At 41.3% G+C, this 18,925-nt stretch overlaps 2 long non-coding RNA genes across 5 annotated transcripts in view; one reads left to right on the top strand and one right to left on the bottom strand.

Moving 5' to 3' along the window:
• The window catches only part of LOC121082416, a 74,038-nt gene that overhangs the window by 40,322 nt on the left and 14,791 nt on the right, over positions 1-18,925 (top strand). For 2 of the 4 annotated variants that reach the window (XR_005826016.1, XR_005826014.1), the window contains one exon: positions 2,712-2,901. This is a non-coding gene — a long non-coding RNA (uncharacterized LOC121082416). Of the gene's footprint in view, positions 1-2,711; positions 12,284-18,925 lie in introns of all 4 variants that reach the window. The other 2 variants (XR_005826017.1, XR_005826015.1) reach the window with 2 other exon arrangements.
• LOC121082431 lies at positions 1,016-17,588 on the bottom strand. The gene is made up of 2 exons (XR_005826020.1): positions 13,039-17,588; positions 1,016-12,101 (listed from the first exon to the last, which is right to left on the bottom strand). It is a non-coding gene; the product is annotated as an uncharacterized LOC121082431 (long non-coding RNA).

Genomic DNA, 18,925 nt, shown 5'->3' with positions numbered 1-18,925 from the left:
ACAATTGCCAGTGTATTTTCCTGCTTGCATTAGAATTCAGTTAGTATGTGTTTTCACCTCACTAAAGTCACTATTATTAGCATCTGTTTTCCTAACAGTGTGTGTTACATCTCATGCCGGTCAGGCAGAATGTAAGGATGTCCCAAGATAGCAGGTAATGGAGAAATCTAATGGATTAAATTAATGCCTGCTGTAGTCTGAACAGCTTCAGCTAGAGTTATCTCAGAAATTAACTTGACCCAATATGTGAACAGAACTGTTATTACCCAGAGTACCAGTGATATCTTCTCTTCTACTTCTGTTATTAAAACTATAATACAAACTTGAGTCCTTGTGAGAGCGATCAAGGAGAGATCTGCCCTCACTGCAGTCAATCAGATGTACCCTTCATACATACAACCAGATCCTTGGCTAGTGTTATCAGCCCAGCTGTTTTCGATACATCTGCAGAATCAAACACCATTCTCTAATGTCCTCCAAGAAACCAATGTTACAGTTTACACAATGCTTTTGGCACATAATTACACGATTTAATGTGTAATCTGTTGGTTTATGTTGTATATGACAGAATGGAAGCTAAGTGTCCAGACTGCCTTGCAGATGGTATGAGGCTGAGACTAGTTACGATAATATGCTTCTGAAATCAGTAAAAGCAGCAAAATTGTTTGACAACTGGTTAATAGTTAGATGCATGTCACTCCACCCGATTGATCAAATGCCTGATTACTTTTTTCCCCACTCTTTCTTTCTGTTTTTCTTTCCTTTGATTTTAATGGGTTTTGGGGCAAATTCATTTTAGTAATGAAGAGCTTACTAGCACAATATGACAACTTTGTCTTTTACAAATGAAATATATCAGGGAGTCTACTGAAACAACAACAACAACAAAACCCAAAGACTTTCTGGTGGTCTGAAGCAAATGGCCTTATCTTTCTAATTTTTCCTGAACTATGATTTGTTATCTTGCAATGGTTACTGTTGTATTTCATTTTTTTTTACAAACTCTGACACAATATTATGTTTAAGGAGTTATTTAATAAAGTAACAACATTTGCTTTGGGGTTACAGAGAAGAAATTTCTGATATTATAGCAGAAAATTTTCATTTCTATGGGAAATCTACTGTATTGTAAAGGTCTTAGTACCAGTATTTTAATGGTTTTCAAATACTAATAGTGACCACTAACACAATCTCAAAGAGAGTGGAAACAGTCTCAGAAGATTTTCTTGCAAATTTTTTGCAGCTTAGCAAAATAGATCTTTTACTTTCATGGTCACTCTACCACGTCCTTCACCGTCTTTACGATTTGGCAACAACGTAGGTGTCAAAACTGATTTGATGTCTCAGCGAGAAGTTATGCCTAAAAGAGAAAGCCATCAAATGAAAAACAATAGACAAAACCCCAATGATTCATTGACACATAATAACAGATGTCCTAACTTTTGAGCCCTATAAATCTTACTCTTCTTAATCTCTTTCCAGGTAAAAATTGGTTGGTACTTGGCTTGCAAAACTGGGGTGTTAAAAATATTCTACGTTAGGACAGCATTTATTTTGCTATTCAGTGGAAAAAAGGTTAATGAAGTACATGCCATACCATTTTCCTAAACTGGGTCATTTTACAGTCTATTGTGTTGTATATTCAGTATTTTAATAAGCTCCTTTCTATTGCATGTCTACTTTCAGTTAGTGCTGACCATTCCAAGGGAGGTCCTGCAATGTATTTGCTTAAAGCTCTGAAGTATTTTAATATTTTCCGCCAAAAGGGGTCTTCATTTTAAGCTAAACTTCAAACACCACAGCAGTTTAAGCTCAAAAAGAGGAACAAAGATACTGAAGAAAACAGATTCTAGCAGTCTCTGAGTCTCTTTTGTGCCCTTTGAAAAATAAGACTACCAGAGAGGCAGCTTTTCCCCCCAAGGCATTTCCCTAATTTTTTCCAAATGTTGCTTCATTGGAGCCAAACGGTCAGAGCCATCTAAGAATCCTGCTACAGATCCACAGATTTTTTTGTTGTTGTTGTTCATTTCTAACATATTTAGTTGCATTCCTGAAGCTGTAACTGAGATAAAGCATGTGTAAAAGCTTTGTTTATAGACTTCTCCACAGCTCAACCTCAACAGATTTTCCTTCAAGATGCATTAGAAAGAAAATATTCCCAAGTGTTCCTGTTGCTGGTTGCTTTGTGTTATAAACAGTTAATCTGGTTCATTGAAACATTCCTTAGTAGGCAAGGAAATACACTTTCAGCATACCCTTGCACAAGATTTGGCAGGAATTCAACAAATTAGAATTCAGCTGCTGAAGCACAGCCAGCTTGGACTGCTTTGGATATCTATATTTCACTTATCCCGCTATCCACTTTATTACTCCCTACACTCAACTAAAGCTGAAAAGAAAATAGGGAAAATGGAAGGAAGGGAGAAGTCAACAGTTCTGTAAGACTAAAAGTGATGGTCAGGAACAGCTATGATAAAAATTAAAATTGTATATACTTAAACCAAATTGAAGCCCATGTGTGTGCTGTACAAATACCAAGCTTTCCATCTGAGGTTCTCAATCATATATACAAATGAGTTGACTTAACATATGAGTTCATGATGTACTACATACCTATTTACAAAGGTGCTTCAGATATAATTTTTAGGCATTAGTAAGTAGTGTGTAATTTCTTTATGTCTCTTCTGAACCCTTCTCTTTTCTTTCTCCAGGTTCTGTTGCTCCTGTCTTTGTAGCCTCTGTTGAGAAGTTTGCCCGGATTTTTGCTTAAGCCATTTATGCCTGTCTTTGCTGGGATAGCCATTGTATGGATGGTTCTCTACGGGATCCTGACTTTTGTTGCCAGACCTACATAACACCATTGTTATGCTGGGAAACACACTTCTGTTCTTGCTTCCAAAGGTATGGTTAAGAAAAACTGTTCTTCCATGATTAGGCCAGCAGTAACGGGGACCAGTGGCAAATTTAAATGGGCCATTACTGAAACACAGTTTGAGAAACACAGAAAAACAATCTAAGCTTTCTGGTCATAATGAGCTGATTTTCTTCTTTTGTAACAACACATCAGTTGGCTGCCGTAGCAGGTGATACCATATTAAAGGAACAAGAAAGAAAAATGAGCTGAAACCTTTCTGCCTATGAGCTTTGTAAAATTAAACCCAGTTTCCTAGTATGCCATGGGTCAATGTTTCCAACATGCAAGCATGAGTCAGTTGGTTTCAACATCATCTTGGTACAGAAAAAAAAAAAAAACCAGACAACCAGGATAACACATAATGCTTAATTAATGAAATGTAGTGATTTCATGATTATTTTTCCATTTGAGGAAACCCATGAAGGCAACTATAGTATCCACACGCTCCTCTCCAAGTCTATTATACATGTAGATGCAGATCCACATAATGGCTAATCCAGGTGTATGCCTTTGTATATGACCGATCGATGTGTGCACAGTCAATGCATAGTGTACATGTAGTCAGCGTGTATTTGATCATAAGAGTACACATAGTGCGATGTCTTTCCCACTTGAAATATATGTTCCAGTTCAGAAATTTTAGCCTTATTAAAGACATAATAATATTAAAGCATATTGTCCAGGGGACTCAAAAGCTAAGTCTCCATTCCAGGCTTTATTCTTGTTAGTGACTGAGGAATCAGTGAGCAAGACCCTGTCAGAATACTGCTGAACCTGGAGAGGTGAACACCATCATCATGGGTGGGATTGGGATGCCCTTAGCAGAGATCTACTTGGTACTGGATTGTATTAGGATTCCCAGAATCAGGAGAGACATAAGATTTAATAATGTGCTAGCAACTTTTCTGGACTGTGTCTTTCTTACTGGGATCTGGAAGGAGCTGGCACCTCCCCTGTGTAAAACACCAGTCAGCCCCACAGCAACACCTGCCACGTTTGGCATTGCAAGGCTGAGCTGGGCAGCCAGGTTCACTGGCCCCTGACAGTGACCAGCGTAAGCATCAGTAGCTGGTCCTCACTTTTTAGGTGCTTCCATCTCTGTCTCTTGTTCTGTACCCCCACTCCTTTCTTTTGCTCTGCAACACTGCTGAAGCAGCTCTTTTCTCAGGTCCTAGCGAGAAAGACTCGTCTTTGTGCATATTTGGGAGAGTCCTAAACGGATTCTTGGCTCTCAGGAGGTATCAAAAGATATTCACACTTGACAGTTACAAGAGACATTTTAACAGAATCCCTTACTTTTATTTTTCCTTTTCTAGACTACCTTTGCACCCCAAGCCTGGAAACTTGTTCTAAAAGTAAACGCTCTCACCTGTATGCCCAGTTGGGGCATAGATGGTTTGCTCTGGTTTAAACTGCAGGACTGCCCAAACTGTGCAAATGAAAAAAAGTGTCTTTCCTTAACTTTAATTAGTTTCTTTCGTTCACCTCTCCTCACTATCATTACAAAGCATTCTGGAGAGGGTGAGGGAGATTCTGCTCCAGGGGTAAAGAGCTTTCCTTTCCTTTTTGGCCTCAGGCATCCATTTTAAACAAGGCTCCTATTGCAAGACAGTGGCAGAGACTGATACCAAACATAAAATTTCCCAGAGAGACTATTAAATCCAGGCTGACCTGATTTTAATAGCATATAATACTTCCATGGATTGCAAGTAGGTAAACAAGCTTTGAAAAATACCTTGCATAAATGGACTTTGAAACAGAAAAGACTGATAAAGAGTCAGAAAGGATGCAGGGGCTATTTTCTGGAGGGGAAAATAAAAGAAGAAGAAGAAAAAAAAGGAACATTTTGTAGAGTACCGTTTTACTGAGTTAGAAGCTTTTTGCATCACTAACATGCCATTTCTTGTCCTGGACAGCTTTGCTGTAAGATGCTATTGGAAAAGCTTTTTAAAAACCTTGGCATCATTTCTTGTTGGGATCAACTAGGAAAAAATGGACTTGAAAAATCACATAAGTGTTTTTTCAAACAGTGGAAAGTTTGCTTTAGGTTTAGTCCTCTTTCAGATGAGACATGTGCCAACAGCTGCTAAAATTGAGATACTCCATATTACTCTTTTGTAGATTCTACATGATAAATACAGGAGGGAAATGGGAGTGCTTTTTCTAATAAATTATATTTGGGATAACGATGTAAACTTCAGAACAACAAAATTCAAGAAATGGCAGTAGAGCAGTGTTTTATAAGTAACTTTTTCCTTTGAGAATTACTCATTAGTCTTGAGTCCAGTATTGTTGGTGACGTGCCTAAAAGTGGCTGATGTTCCAAGCGGGAAGTAACCAACCCATAATTTTATGTATTATACTTTATCCCTTTTACATAAATCTTACCTTGCTTAGACAGCTACTTACTCCTTAAAGAGTAGTCTGTGTGGCACTTGCTCCTGACACTGTGGCCAACCCTGGAGTGTCAGTGTTTTGGTTCAGTGAAAGCTCAATGGAGAGATATTGAGAGAGACCTACAGAGTCTTTAGCAGTCCTGGGTGTGGTGCTTGCCCCCGGGAGCAGTGCTGCTGTGCATGTCTGCTACAGGTAGTGAGCTGCCCAGTGGTCATTGTGCTGTATCCAGTGCTGCAACCTGCACAGTCTCTGCTCAGTAGTCCTGTGATGTTTTGTTGTGAGCAGACCATATATCCACTTTATGTTGCAAAAGAATTGCTCCATGCCCAAAAGCATAGATTATATCTACTTTCCCACTTTTCTACCTATGCATATTTACATGCTTGTCTACTCATGTATGCTATAGGCCATCAGTTTTGCATCAGTGCTGCTGTTCCACAGACTCCTACTGGGACACTGTACTGCTGTAGTTTTTGTAAAGGATGTAATGCTTCAGAATTGGTGGGTTACTCATAGTGTGGGATTTTTTACAAATTCCAGTTCTTGAGTCTTTTCTTACCTTTACAGCACTCATCGTAAACCAATTGTTTTAAAAGTTTTACAAGCTGTGAGCATCTTATGCAGTAGCTGAAGTCTTGTGAGTATATATTTAATGGCTTTTAGTTCCTCAAAGAATATCTAATGTTTAGGGGATTTCATCTCTGCTCAGCTGCAGCATGTGAATATTCAGTCTATTATTTCATTCCCAGCGCACTTAGTAATTGTCACACCTTGGCACCTTCTTTTTTGACCTCTCTTTTTTTTCAGATAGAAGTCTTGTGATGTTTAAGACAATGATTTTCTCTCTGGATCTGGTTCAATTGACATGGGGTCCCTTGGCAGGCAGCTGAGGTCTTGCCTTCCATTAATAATTGTACCTGGTGATATGGCAAAGGTTAGAATGTCTGATTTGTATCTTCTGTCACCACAGACGCTCTGCCTGATATTGCAGATTCTGCAGGCATATGAAGTAGGTAGGCTTATTTGATCAGGTTGAGTGACCCGTTATTTACGGCATGCTGCTCAGTGGTTTTGGGATGACGCCAGCTTTGGAGAAGAGGTTGTGATGCTTTTGCTGCTGGTTTCAATGTCTCTTCTTTGCAGCTCTGCCTGGGCTTGACCACCTTCCATGTTATGAATCCTGTGCTTGAGCAGGCTGGGATGGACCAAGTGATAGACACAGAGGGGTCTGCTTCTAAACTCAATCTACTGTCCTGGAGATTCTCTCCTTAAAATTATAGATGCTTTTCAGAGACATCTTCTTTGGGAGAGAATGGAGACTTTCTGATTACTATTCTCATCCACTTTCTATTTCAAATGAAATCTGGTCCTTAATTCCATCTTCAAGCCTGTGTTTTGCCCTGCCCTGCTGGCCAGCTACAATTGATATTCTGTATATTAGCCATAATATGTTTTAAACAATGTCATGACTTGATTTTCTGAGTTTTCTTATTGGCAACTGCATTTTCTGTTTAGCCTCAAAATGAAGCTAATTCTTCTATGCAATTTTTGAGTCTAATACTGCTGCTTTATCGGTGCTCCTGAGATTACACGTCAGCTGCAATCAACCGCCCGTTGTTTATACACCCTGGCTGCAGGAATGGCAGCTGGCTTCTGCAGCCTGTGCACAAGTGAGCTGAGTATCTTTGCAAGCATTAGTCACACCATGAACAACCTTCCCTTTATTACCATTGCTTCCTAACATGAATTACTATTTTCTTTTCTTGAGGTAGCTGTGGTAACACATCCCAGAACTGCTGTTTCTCATAACTCTTACATCATTGCCTCTCAGCTGCATATTTATCTTCCTGTGAGGCATGATGTGTCCATAGAATATTTCCTGACCGTTGATACATGTGTCCTCAGTTTGTGTGCCTCTTTTCCACTGGATCTCTTTTAGCTTTAGCCTGTGCACATGTTCCATCTCAGCAGTCCTTGCTGGGAAAAGGAGAAGGTGCACCACAAATTGCATTTAAACAAGCCCAGGGACAGAAGCTAAATGCTATAAAATGTCAGTAATGGGTTTAGCCATATGCGCATTCTTTTTCACCCTACTGGGATTATGTTTACTGCTGAAGGAAGAGGGAGAGGGCTAGGGAAATTCCATCTGTCATTGAAACATACTTCTCTACTGACGTAGTTAGTAGCACTGTATCAGGTGGCATGCAGTGCATTGAGCAGATTTAAAGAGTTCAGCTGAGGCCATCTATTGATTATATAGTAAATCCAACTTTAGAACTTCTAAATTTGTATCAGAGAGGTTCTGGCTGCATGGTGCAGCACAGCAATCCAGCGTAAACTCTCCCTGCCAATTCAGCTTTGTTTAAAAGCTGTAGGTTCAAGCTTAAGATTGTGCTAGCATGCTTTATGTCAGATCAAGTATTGCTTATTCTGACAAAACCAACATAAAAAGCACTCTGTGGTGTGTGCTCTGGCTAATCTGCCCAAAATACCACAGCCTGATTCAGATCAAATTACCGCTGGGTGATCATGCAGGGCCCTGGCATTATTTGCTGCGGGCCTGCAGTGACAAACAGTAGGTAGTAAAGAGTAGCAGTAAGCACTCTTGAGCTTTCGGCAGAGCTCACATGGTGTGGCTATTCAGTCTGCCCGAGCCATGGCCAATGCCATGTAGGGAAGCTGGAGAATCACAAGAACCTTTGAGGCCACTGAAATTAGCATCTTTCTTCTTCAGCCTTAGACAGCAAACTGTTTTGGCTCTGGCCTCTGTGGGAAGTGGTTCCCACTTGTTCCTTGCTGTTTCTGTAAGTTTGTTTCCAGCATTTGAAGACCAGTCCGCCCCAAGTCATGAGAATTCCCACTGTTGCTGAGCTTTTCCCCAGCAGCACTTACAAACATGTGAGGAGCAGACCACAGTTCATGTGAGATTATTACACAGTCCATAGGTGCAGTGTAGTGTGAAGAGTATTTCAATACAGGATAGAGGAGGTAATACAGTTTAGGCATCCCAATTTCTCATCCCCACGTTACAGAGTTCCATTTTGACTCTGTGTGCTGCTGGATCTGCTACCAAAAAACACCCAACTACATTTTCCCATGGTAACTGTCCCCTGACCATGTCCTTTAAGGAAAAGGGTTGGTTAAAGCTAACCCCCAGAGCAGCTCAGTTTAAAAAAATAAAAAAAAAACCAAGCAGAAAAAACCAAAACCCTACAACATATTCTGTGTTGAAAATTCCAGTTTGCACAGGCTAGCAGTCATTATCAGATGTTAGTGACAGGAGCTATAATCTCAGTGCCATTGTGGAATGAGAATTTAGGCACTGTCCGTTCTCTGCCTGCTCCTCTGTTTATCAGGCTCCTTTCCCACCTTCCAGTTGGGAACAGATATTTAAATCCACAGGACGTAGCCACCCTGTTCTGTTAATCTTACAAAACCTTAAAACTCTAGTTTAGGCTATACATTAGTAACTATTTGCACACTGCTTGTAATTTGTTGAGGACATTCAAACTGATTTGGATTATTTCTTAAGCTGAGATAGCTGTTTGGTTTCTCTCATGCGGTTCAGATGCAGTGGGGCAGTGACAGAGTGGGTCTACTGGGTGACTCCCACTGTCTGTAGGCAAAGGTCAGTATTGGAAAGCTGCTTTACATCCCAGCTACATATTCAGCTGAGATCTGTCTTCACAGAGCCATGTCCTTCTTTTTCTGTTGGCACTCCAAGGAACAGAGCTCTGTCCGGTGGCTGTCTTGATGCATGACTCGGAGGTTCGGAAAGGATGGTCTTTGAGTTTGAAAGCTGCTCTTGCATTAAGAGAACAATTGCACAAGCAATGGATACGATTGATTTCATTTTATTTATTTATTTAATTTGTTTCAAGCTCTTCTGAGCTTTTTCTTTGCCTTTGCTTTGAATCCATAATTTTTCTGCCCACTGTGAAGCACGGGGACTTTCTGTGTTGGATCTACCAATACAAACTACAAAGAAACTGACTGGGACACAAGTGCCTTATCTGCCAGTAAAGCCTTCAATCCCTGTGAGGCAGGTAAAACCTATATCCCAAGCGAAGTAAAGAGGCTGTTTAATTCTCCCGAGCTGTTTGCTGGTGCCTCATCCTTGCTGCGTTCAGTGCTGCAGGGCACAGTGCAGGCCTGGAACACCCAGGTTTTCTCCGGCAAAGTCTAAGCCAAAGCATGTTTCTGGGCTTTGCTTCAGCCACTGAATTCCCACTTTTCAGAATAAAGGAACTACTTGGTTTGTTTATCAGGCCTGGCCTACAGTCGAAAGGTGGTGAGTAAAAAGTGGGGTAGAAGTGATTCAACTAAAGAGAGCAAAATAAGGGGCTTATCTGAGATACTCTTGAGTTTAATTTCTCCGCTTACCTGCTATTGTGATTTTGGGGTCAGGGAGGACTCTCAGACAGCCCCCAGGTCTTGATATCCCGCAGTGCTCTGTCTTGTATTGTGGTGAGTGATTACATGGACTCCATTCCGTGCTCAGTCAGAATCCCCTTGTTGCCCAAGTGAATGCCTTCTGTGCTAACCCAATGGCTACCAGAGCCAATCAACTTTGGATTCGTGGCTTTGCGGATGCCGGTAATACTGCTTGCCAAACACGTTCATGGTTCCTGTTTTCCAGGATCTTTTGCAGCTGCACGTGTGTTAACGAGCTCACAGTTCTGGGTTCACAAAAACACCACGACCCTTGGCTGGCCCGTGCCATGTCCAGCTAATCTCTAATGTAAATTTCCCATATGAACAGCAAAGGGAGGAACAGGGTGTAGCACCGTTCTGTCTCGAGCTATACCGTCTCCCACATCTCCCACTTTTTGGTTTAGCCCGGCACTGTTGACAATAATAGCTGCCATGATTCAGGTTCAGCCTTCTGCAGTGTTCTCATCAAGGCCCACACAAACTGCAACACTAAAAACAGACATACAAACACAAAACCACCCAACACTACAAAAATCCACATTTGTAAATTCAAACCGCAAAACCATGTCTTTGGGTTTAATCATTTCAAATTGTGACTTAGATCATCCATTACATTTTTTGCATCGCTTTTTACAGATTCAAAAGCTGATCTTGGAACTGTGAATGGAATAATTGAATATCCCCTTCTAAGGCTAAATCAAAAGCACCTTGTTAAGTGCTGCTTGACTTAACTCCAGTTGTTTATTGTTTTATTCCATTTTAGTGCTGTAATACAGAGCCTGGTATGAATATGTTCACAGTCACAAAGCAATTTCATTTGAGTTTGCATGACATTTTGTCCATCTCCTGTCCATATTACAGCTGCTTCTACAGCCTCAAGTCTCACTAGTGTTTGCTCATCTTTTCTTTCCTGGACCTCTAATTCCTGCATGACGTTTGTTAGAGCCTCCCCTACTTCATGTGCTGTTTGTACAGATTCTGCTAAGGCAGCAGTAGCCACTAAGGCGGCAATGAGGATTATGACTGCTGAAATGATACAAAAAATCAATCATCCTAAAAATCTTTTCTGTCATTTACTAGTTTTATCCACCTCCTTCCGAAGTATCCTTGAAAAGCGGCCTATGCTACCTTCCCCTTCCCATTCCCTCGTGAGATTGACAGGAACCCAAATCTCTGCCTGTCATCTTAAAGGCAACACATAAGAGATATTATTCATTGTGACATTTTGATACGTAAAACAACTAGCATAAATAGGAGTAGTACTCATTACACAAAACTAAGCATTACAATTTGTGATATTCAGATTAGATGCTAAGAAAAAGACATATGGATGTGAAGTGCATACCATAACCTGATGGGTGTGAAGAAGGGTCAAATTATCCTGGGAATGCTTGCTATTGGTCAACAATTGAGAAACACTTCTTTCAAAAAAAAGGGTAAAGCCATATGCCATAAAGGTTCATGTGTGGGTGATGTGGTCACATTCTATCTTAAGCTAAGAAGTGGCCCTGATGTTCCCCCATTATGCCAAACAAGACAGTGATTAGTGTTAATGAAAAAGGGGACTGAATGATTTCCATCCCATAATGTGCATTTAGGTCCCCAGTCAGTAAATTCTGCCTGCTGACCTGTAATTGTACAATTTCCAATTCTTGGGGACTGCAATTGACGTGATTTCCAAGCCACCATATGCATATCCTGTAATTTGTGTAATGTGCATCTGGATAACTTGAGGCTTCATATCCCAATGTGTTATATACAGAATTATTAGATTCTCGTAATCCTGGGATGGTGACAATGGTAAAATTAATTCCTTTTTCTTGTTTCACTGCTGTCATATGATATTGAGGTTGCATGCTTACACAAGGTCCGTTGTCATTGTTGGTAGTGGTACATATTGGTGGCAAAACTGTTATGTGACATGTGGGCGTAGATTGATTTACTTGCATCCAGTTTTCTTTCTGTGTGGATGGTGGGACCCAAGCACTGCCTGACCACAACATATCATTATTGTCAATTGAAGGGATGCATCCCATCATGTCAGGGGTCAAAATAGTCGCAGATCAATGATATGAGCCCAGTAAATTTGTGCTTGGGTTATAGGTATACTCATGATTAATTGGGTATCGGTATTAATTATAGGTTATATAGGTTAAGATCAATGTACACAAAAACATAAATCTGCAAACATCACCACATCTATTCCCTGCTGCATTGAGTGTTTAGAAATGATTCATGATTCACTCCGATGGCCCGTTGGTTTTCAGCTCCTGTACTGGGCCAGAATTCTCCCGTGTCTCTGATTTCTTTGTCATTAAGTAAAGCTTTGCAATTTTTGCTGATAACCAGCAGAGACCTGTGGGAAGAAGAACACACACATATCCTCTTCCTCATGTTATTAATTCTACAGGACCTGTCTATTGTGATTTTCCAAATTCTTTATATCATGCTTTTTGTCGAGCCGCAAATGGAGAGACCGTTCCAAATTGGCGGTCAGCTGCTGTTGTAAATAACTGATGGTCAGAACAATTAAAAAAAGTAAGTAGATATAATGCTTTGTCTAACTGTTCCTGTGGGGTAACACTGCCCATAGGATTCCCCCTTTTTTGTTTGTTTAACGTAGCTTTGAGAGTCCCATGGACACGTTCAATAATGGCTTGTCCAGTGGGAGAATGCAGTATACCTGTAACATGTTGTATAACACAGTCTTGTAGGAAGATAGAAATTTTCTGTGAAACATAAGCAGGATCATTATCAGTTTTAATTGTTTTTGGAATGCCTATAGTGGCAAAACATCTTAACCAGCAGCGTTTCACATCACATGCCTTTTCTCCCACGTGTGCAGTGGCTACCAGAAACCCTGAGAAAGTAGCCACACTAACATGTACATAACGCAGTCGACCAAATGTCGATATATGAGTAACATCACTCTGCCACAATTCATTATCTTGTAAACCACAAGGGTTCACTCCTGTGTATGATGATACCTGTGTGATACGTTGACAGTCAGGGCATGCACAGGCAATTTCTATGGCTTGCTCTCGGAACAGAGCAAATTGTTTACGCAAGGAAGAGGCATTTTGATGAAAGAAGTCATGAGGTAATTGGGCTTGCTCAAAACTGCGTGGCAGTACTGCTGTCATTGGTAATTTGTCTGCCATAGCATCTCCTTCAGTTACTGGTCCTGGTAGAGCAGTACATGACCATATATGCATTATAAAATATAAATGTACACGATTTTTAAGTAGTGTAGCTAATTGCAATAGCAAGGAAAAAAGTTGTTTGTTAGTTACCTCTTTTATCATTGCATCTTCAATGCGTTGAACAATACCTACAACATATGCAGAACCTGCAATGACATTGAGTGGTTCGGTCAAAAAAGTTCAAAGGTGTGCAAGGCCGCTGATAGTTCAACAATTTGTGTGGATCCTTCAACGATTAAAATAGATGATTGCCAATCTGACAAATCTGTTTGTTTCCACACAATGACAGCTTTGTGTGTTTTCCCTGACCCGTCCTGAAACACTGTGCATGCTCCTTTAATGGGAACACGAACACATCGGTTCCTTGGCTGCAACACAATTTCAGAGAGGGAATGTAACAGCTTGTGTTATAGAAGAGTATAACATATCTCATTTAAATAATCGGTTAGAGCAGTTTGTAACAATAAGGATTTCTTATTTAATACCACAAAGTCATCTTTAGCCAGTGGCAGATAAATAGCATTAGGATCATGTCCTGTCAATTGTCGATGATTCCAACCTTGTGTTATTAAGGACACTATCACGTCTGGTTTTGTAGTTAATGTTTTCATGGTTGTATGAGACAAAAAGATCCATTCCAGAGTCTTCAACTCCTGCACGTTAGCACACCATTGATCTAAAAGGACATAGAGTCAGAAAGAAGCATAAATTATATACAATTCTATTGGTAACTTGGCATTAATTCCGGAGGTAAAGGTAGCTGTGATTTTATCCAAAACTTTCTGCAAGGCAACTTTCGTTTCTGGTGTCAATCTTCAGGAAGATAACAAATTTGAGTCTCCTTTCAACAAGGTAAACAGAGGGGACAAATCTTCAGTTGTGATGTCCAAAAGAGGTTGTACCAAATTAATTGTTCCTAGTGATTTTTATAGATCATGAAGAGTGGTAACCTGCTCAAGAACACGCAATGGCTGTGGGAACACATATGAAGTAAAGAGTCTCTATGTAGATACTTCCAAAACTGCTCTGTCTGCACCTTTTCCAGGCCTATTTGTAACCTGAAGCTTTTTAATGATTCTGATTTAACAAAAGCAATGAACAGCACATTTTGTGTTTCAGAAGCAAGGAGGATGTCATCCATATAGTGATATAAGTGAATCTGTTGGAAAGATTGCTGTACTTCTTTTAACACTGCATCCACGACTATCTGGCAAATCGTGGGGCTAGTCATCATACCTTGCGGTAGAATGACCCAACGGTATCATTGCATAGGTTTGCTGTTATTAATTGAAGGCACAGAAAATGCAAAATGGGCACAGTCATCAGGGTATAAATATAAAGGACCAGTCCTTTAAATCAATAACAAAAAAAAGGCTAATCTTCTGGAATCGCAGTTGGGTTAGGAACACAAGGCTGTAACGGCCCCACTGGGCTCATTACTGCATTTACAGCTCACAAATCTTGTAATAGTCTCCATTTACCAGATTTTTTTGGAATGACAAATACAGGGGTGTTCCATGGACTAGTAGATGGTACTATGTGACCTAATGCCAGCTGCTCCTGAACTAACTTTTGCACCCATTCCAGCCGCTCTCTCTTCAACAGCCACTGATCTACCCAAACAGGCCTGTCCATTAGCCAGGTGAGCTTGAGTCACGGCTGGACATCAGTGACTCTTTGTGAAAATTTGTTGTTAATATGACACTCCGCTGTGATAATAAATCTTGTCCCCAAAGATTACAAGGTACTGCAAGGCCATATGGTTTTAATACAGCTTGTTTTTTATCAGGGCCTTCCACTAAGAGGGTTTGCACGCTTTGCAGCGGAATCTGTAATTCTCCAACCCCTGACCGCCACAGATGCTTGCATTAAAGGCCAGGTTGCTGGCCATTCATGTTGATTAAGAATAGAAACATCGGCACCAGTATCCACCAGTCCTGTAAAAGGTTCACCATTGATGATGATCATCATCAACATGGGTTGCCCTGCTAATACCTTCTGCATCCAGAAAATCCTAGGTGCCCATGTACTACTGAACACTCCTTCTTGCCTTTGTTTATTGTCTGCCATGATGGCTGGTACGGTGATAAAATCAACTGTGCAATATGCTCCCCTTTTGGGATAGTACAGGGAGGATTTGCAGTCCAGACCATTATTTTAATCTCTCCATTAAAATCGGAATCAGTAACTCCAGGTAATACAAAAAGTCCTGACTTGGTGGTTGAAGAACATCCAGTTAATAGACCACATACGCTGTGAGTCAGGGGGCCATATAGCCCAGTGTTTATAAGGTTTACTGATCCATCTGATATTGTAACTTGTTGTTACTGATCCATCTGATATTGTTGTCTCTGTGGCCAAACCCAGCCCGGCGCTGCAGGTTGTGCTGTGTCGGAGGGAATGAACAGTTTTATGCTGGAGTTCACCATGCTTTGGTCCTAGGTCGGGTACACTGACTGTTGTTGAAGGACCCTGTTGTGCATTTTTGAGGCACCAGGTCTCACTCCTCGCTTCCCATTTCCCTGGATTGGATTTCCTTGCTTATCAAATTTTGAGCGACATTGGTTTCCCCAGTGATACCCTTTTCTGCACTTCAGGCACAGCTGTGTAGGTGGTTGTTTCATATTTTGCCTCTGTTTTCTATTCTGGGGACAATCCTGCTTCTTATGCCCCGCTTGATCACATTGAAAGCATTTAAGCACAGCCCATGCCACTACCATCTGCTGAGCTAAAGCAGTGATGAGCATTTTTGCTTTATATTGTTCCAATCTGACATTCTGACAAGCCTTTATAAGATCAGCTATTGTTTTTTTGCCGAATTACATACAGGATCAATTGCTCTCTTACAGTCTCCATTTGCATTTTCAATTGCAAGCGGAAATAGCAACATCTCAGCAGCTTCTTCGTGTTCAACTTGCATCATAATAGCAGTTTGTAACTGACCTAGGAACTGAATGTAGGGTTCCTGAGATCCCTGTAGAATTGATGTAAAAGATGCATCTTGCCGGCCAGAATCTGGCACCTTTTGAAGGCCTTGACAAGTAAATCTGCAACTTGTGTAAGTACTGCTCTTGGCAGTGCAGCTTGTGCTCCCCCAATGGCGTAGTTGCCTTGGCCTAGCAACTCATTTTCTCCCATACCTACTCCAGCAGCAGTATCATCCATAACCTGTGCAGCCACAAGTTCCTTATATTCTGATGTCCAGGCAGTATATTGTGTAGCTCATAGAACCATTCTAAGCATTGATTGCCAATCAGAAGGGGTCATGACATAAGATTCTCCTATAGCTTGTATAAGGTTTATAGTAAGTGAAGTCTGGAGACCATATTTTAGTATCGATTTCCAAACTTCCTTAATAACCTCGTATGGTCAGTGAGCATACTCTGGGGCTCAGTTAGGTTTCTATATTACAGGTATAGTTTGGGGGATAGAAACATCTCCTTTGCAGAGTGCTTTGATCCTACATTTATCTACCAATCCGTTCCACTGTCCAACAACATTCAATGGTCCTGTACCTGTCAGAGGCGGTGTAGGAGCAAAACGTGGGGATCTAATAGGTGACATGCATGATACTGATTTCTTTCGCTGCGCGTGCAAAATTTCATCTGCTGTAGGGGTGGTGGCTGCCATAACCTTTACTGGAGTTAGTGGCGGGTATAAATCAGGTTCATCCTCAGGGTCTATGTCCCTGGGATCGTTAGGTTCTGGCGAATCTACCTCCCGTGCTCCCTGTGTCAGGTTAGGAATGTCACTGTACACAGGATGTAATATTTCAAAAGACTGCAGCTCTGCCTGTTCCTGCTTCTGAGAGAATGGAGGAGGAGGAGCAGACGCTTGCAAGGTATCTTCTGCGGCTCTTGGAGCATTTAAAGCTGTATACTCTCTTTTCCTAGTAATAATGATTTCCTCAGGGACTTTGAACTGCAAGTCCTTTCTCGTTTGCAATTCCTCCCCCACCTTTGCCCACAAAGAGCTATCACATGAGCCTGAGGAAGGGAACCAGGAGCAATAGTCTCTTATCCACACCTGCAATCTAACCAACTTTAAGGCCAATACCGCAAAGCCTTGTTCTTTCAAAATTCTCTGCAAAATCTCTTGGTGGAGCCTTTGCTCCTTTGTAGCTGACTGACCCATCTTATAATTGCTGCAGCTGCTCACCTCAATCGTCCAGTAAAGGGTGATGCCTCTTGAGAGCACACGCATGCGTATGTCTCCTCCATCTCAGCTGCAGGTCCACCACTAGCAACAAGTTTCAGTTCCGAATGTCTTCAGGTCCCTGTTTGGGTGCCATTTGTGGTGAGTGATTACACGGACTCCATTCCGTGCTCAGTCAGAATCCCCTTGTTGCCCAAGTGAATGCCTTCTGTGCTAACCCAATGGCTACCAGAGCCAATCAGCTTTGGATTCGTGGCTTTGCGGATGCCGGTAATACTGCTTGCCAAACATGTTCATGGTTCCTGTTTTCCAGGATCTTTTGCAGCTGCACGTGTGTTAACGAGCTCACAGTTCTGGGTTCACAAAAACGCCACGACCCTTGGCTGGCCCGTGCCATGTCCAGCTAATCTCTAATGTAAATTTCCCATGTGAACAGCAAAGGGAGGAACAGGGTGTAGCACCGTTCTGTCTCGAGCTATACCGTCTCCCACATTGTATGAGGCTATCACTCTCTTTTAATGATCATATCACTTAACAACCTCCTGGATAGCTCCAGGGGACAATTTGGAGTACACGGATTATACCATATTAAAGCGCATCTGTACTATTAAGATGCCTGTCCTGGGTGACAGGCAAAATCAGAAAGCAGAAGAAAAATATTGGTCAGAAGGGCTTCGCTTAAGCAACTTGTGTCACTGCTGAGTTTGTGCAGCTGATCTTTTTTACTGCTGTCTGCCTTTTGGCCATTTGGAGAGTTAAACAATAGACAGTGGTACAGTGCAGAGGTATGTTATATCTTCTTGAACTGCCCTAACAGTAGCCACATTGTAAAATGGAGCCCTCCCTCCAGTTCAGCTGGTTTTAAAAAAAATAGGTATATATATGTATTAAAGAGCTTTAATTGTGAGAAAGACATGCCAAGAAAAGTCAGGGTTGATGCAGCCTTTAAAGGTACCAGATAAAAGTGGGATCAACCGTCACTGATGCTGGAGTCCTCAGTCTGGTCACACAGGAGGTGGAATCCTGGAGGTCTTCTCTAGCTGGCTGAAAGGATGACAAAAGGTGGTCTTGACCCCAGTGACTCCTGAATTTTGCCCCATGTATGGTGCCTTGTTTTATGTGGAATGCTTCAGCAGCATAGCTACAGACTCTTCTCTGCTAAGCAGAGCCCAACACAAAACCTGCCTGGGAACAGAGTTGTGCACCCAAGTGCTGCCCCTCAGCCTGCCCTGGGTAGGGGTCTCAGGCTACGTCTCGGGCAGCCCTGCGTGAGCCATTAATAGCCCCTCGGACTGCAGCACAAAGCACACATGGATGTTTTCCATGTTGATTGCTAACCTTGAAGCATCATAATCATAACCTGTTCTGAAAACATAAGTGATTGCACTGACTGGGCCCTGGGTGTTGAGCTATTCCTGCCAGGCACCCAGGTTTTAAGGGCATAAAGACCACACTTTTCCCTAAAAAATGACCTGAAATATCCTTTGATAAAACCTTTGGAAAATTTATGTGCAATATTTCATTGCTTACGTTGACAGCAAGAAAAAGAGGTATCCTCAAGTTCTGACTAAACATGAAAGATAAAATTGCATGCAAAAAAAAGGATGTGGGAAAGGAGCTTTTCATAACAAAATCCTTTTTCAATGCTACCTATTTATGGTATTTTGGGCCAATTTCATGAAGTACCATGGTTAGTGTTTAGGTTATTGAAAGCAACAGATTTGTGGGAAATAGTAACTATTGGGGAGATCTTTTGGAAAGAGGGAAACTCCTTAGAATGGGTTAATATAGATGTTACCCAATTCACTACTATAGAGGTATG

This window comes from Falco naumanni, chromosome 1, assembly GCF_017639655.2.
Source record: "Falco naumanni isolate bFalNau1 chromosome 1, bFalNau1.pat, whole genome shotgun sequence".
NCBI lineage: Eukaryota > Metazoa > Chordata > Aves > Falconiformes > Falconidae > Falco > Falco naumanni.
The sequence above is the reverse complement of the archived record's forward strand: the minus strand, read 5'-3'. Positions and strand labels throughout refer to the sequence as shown.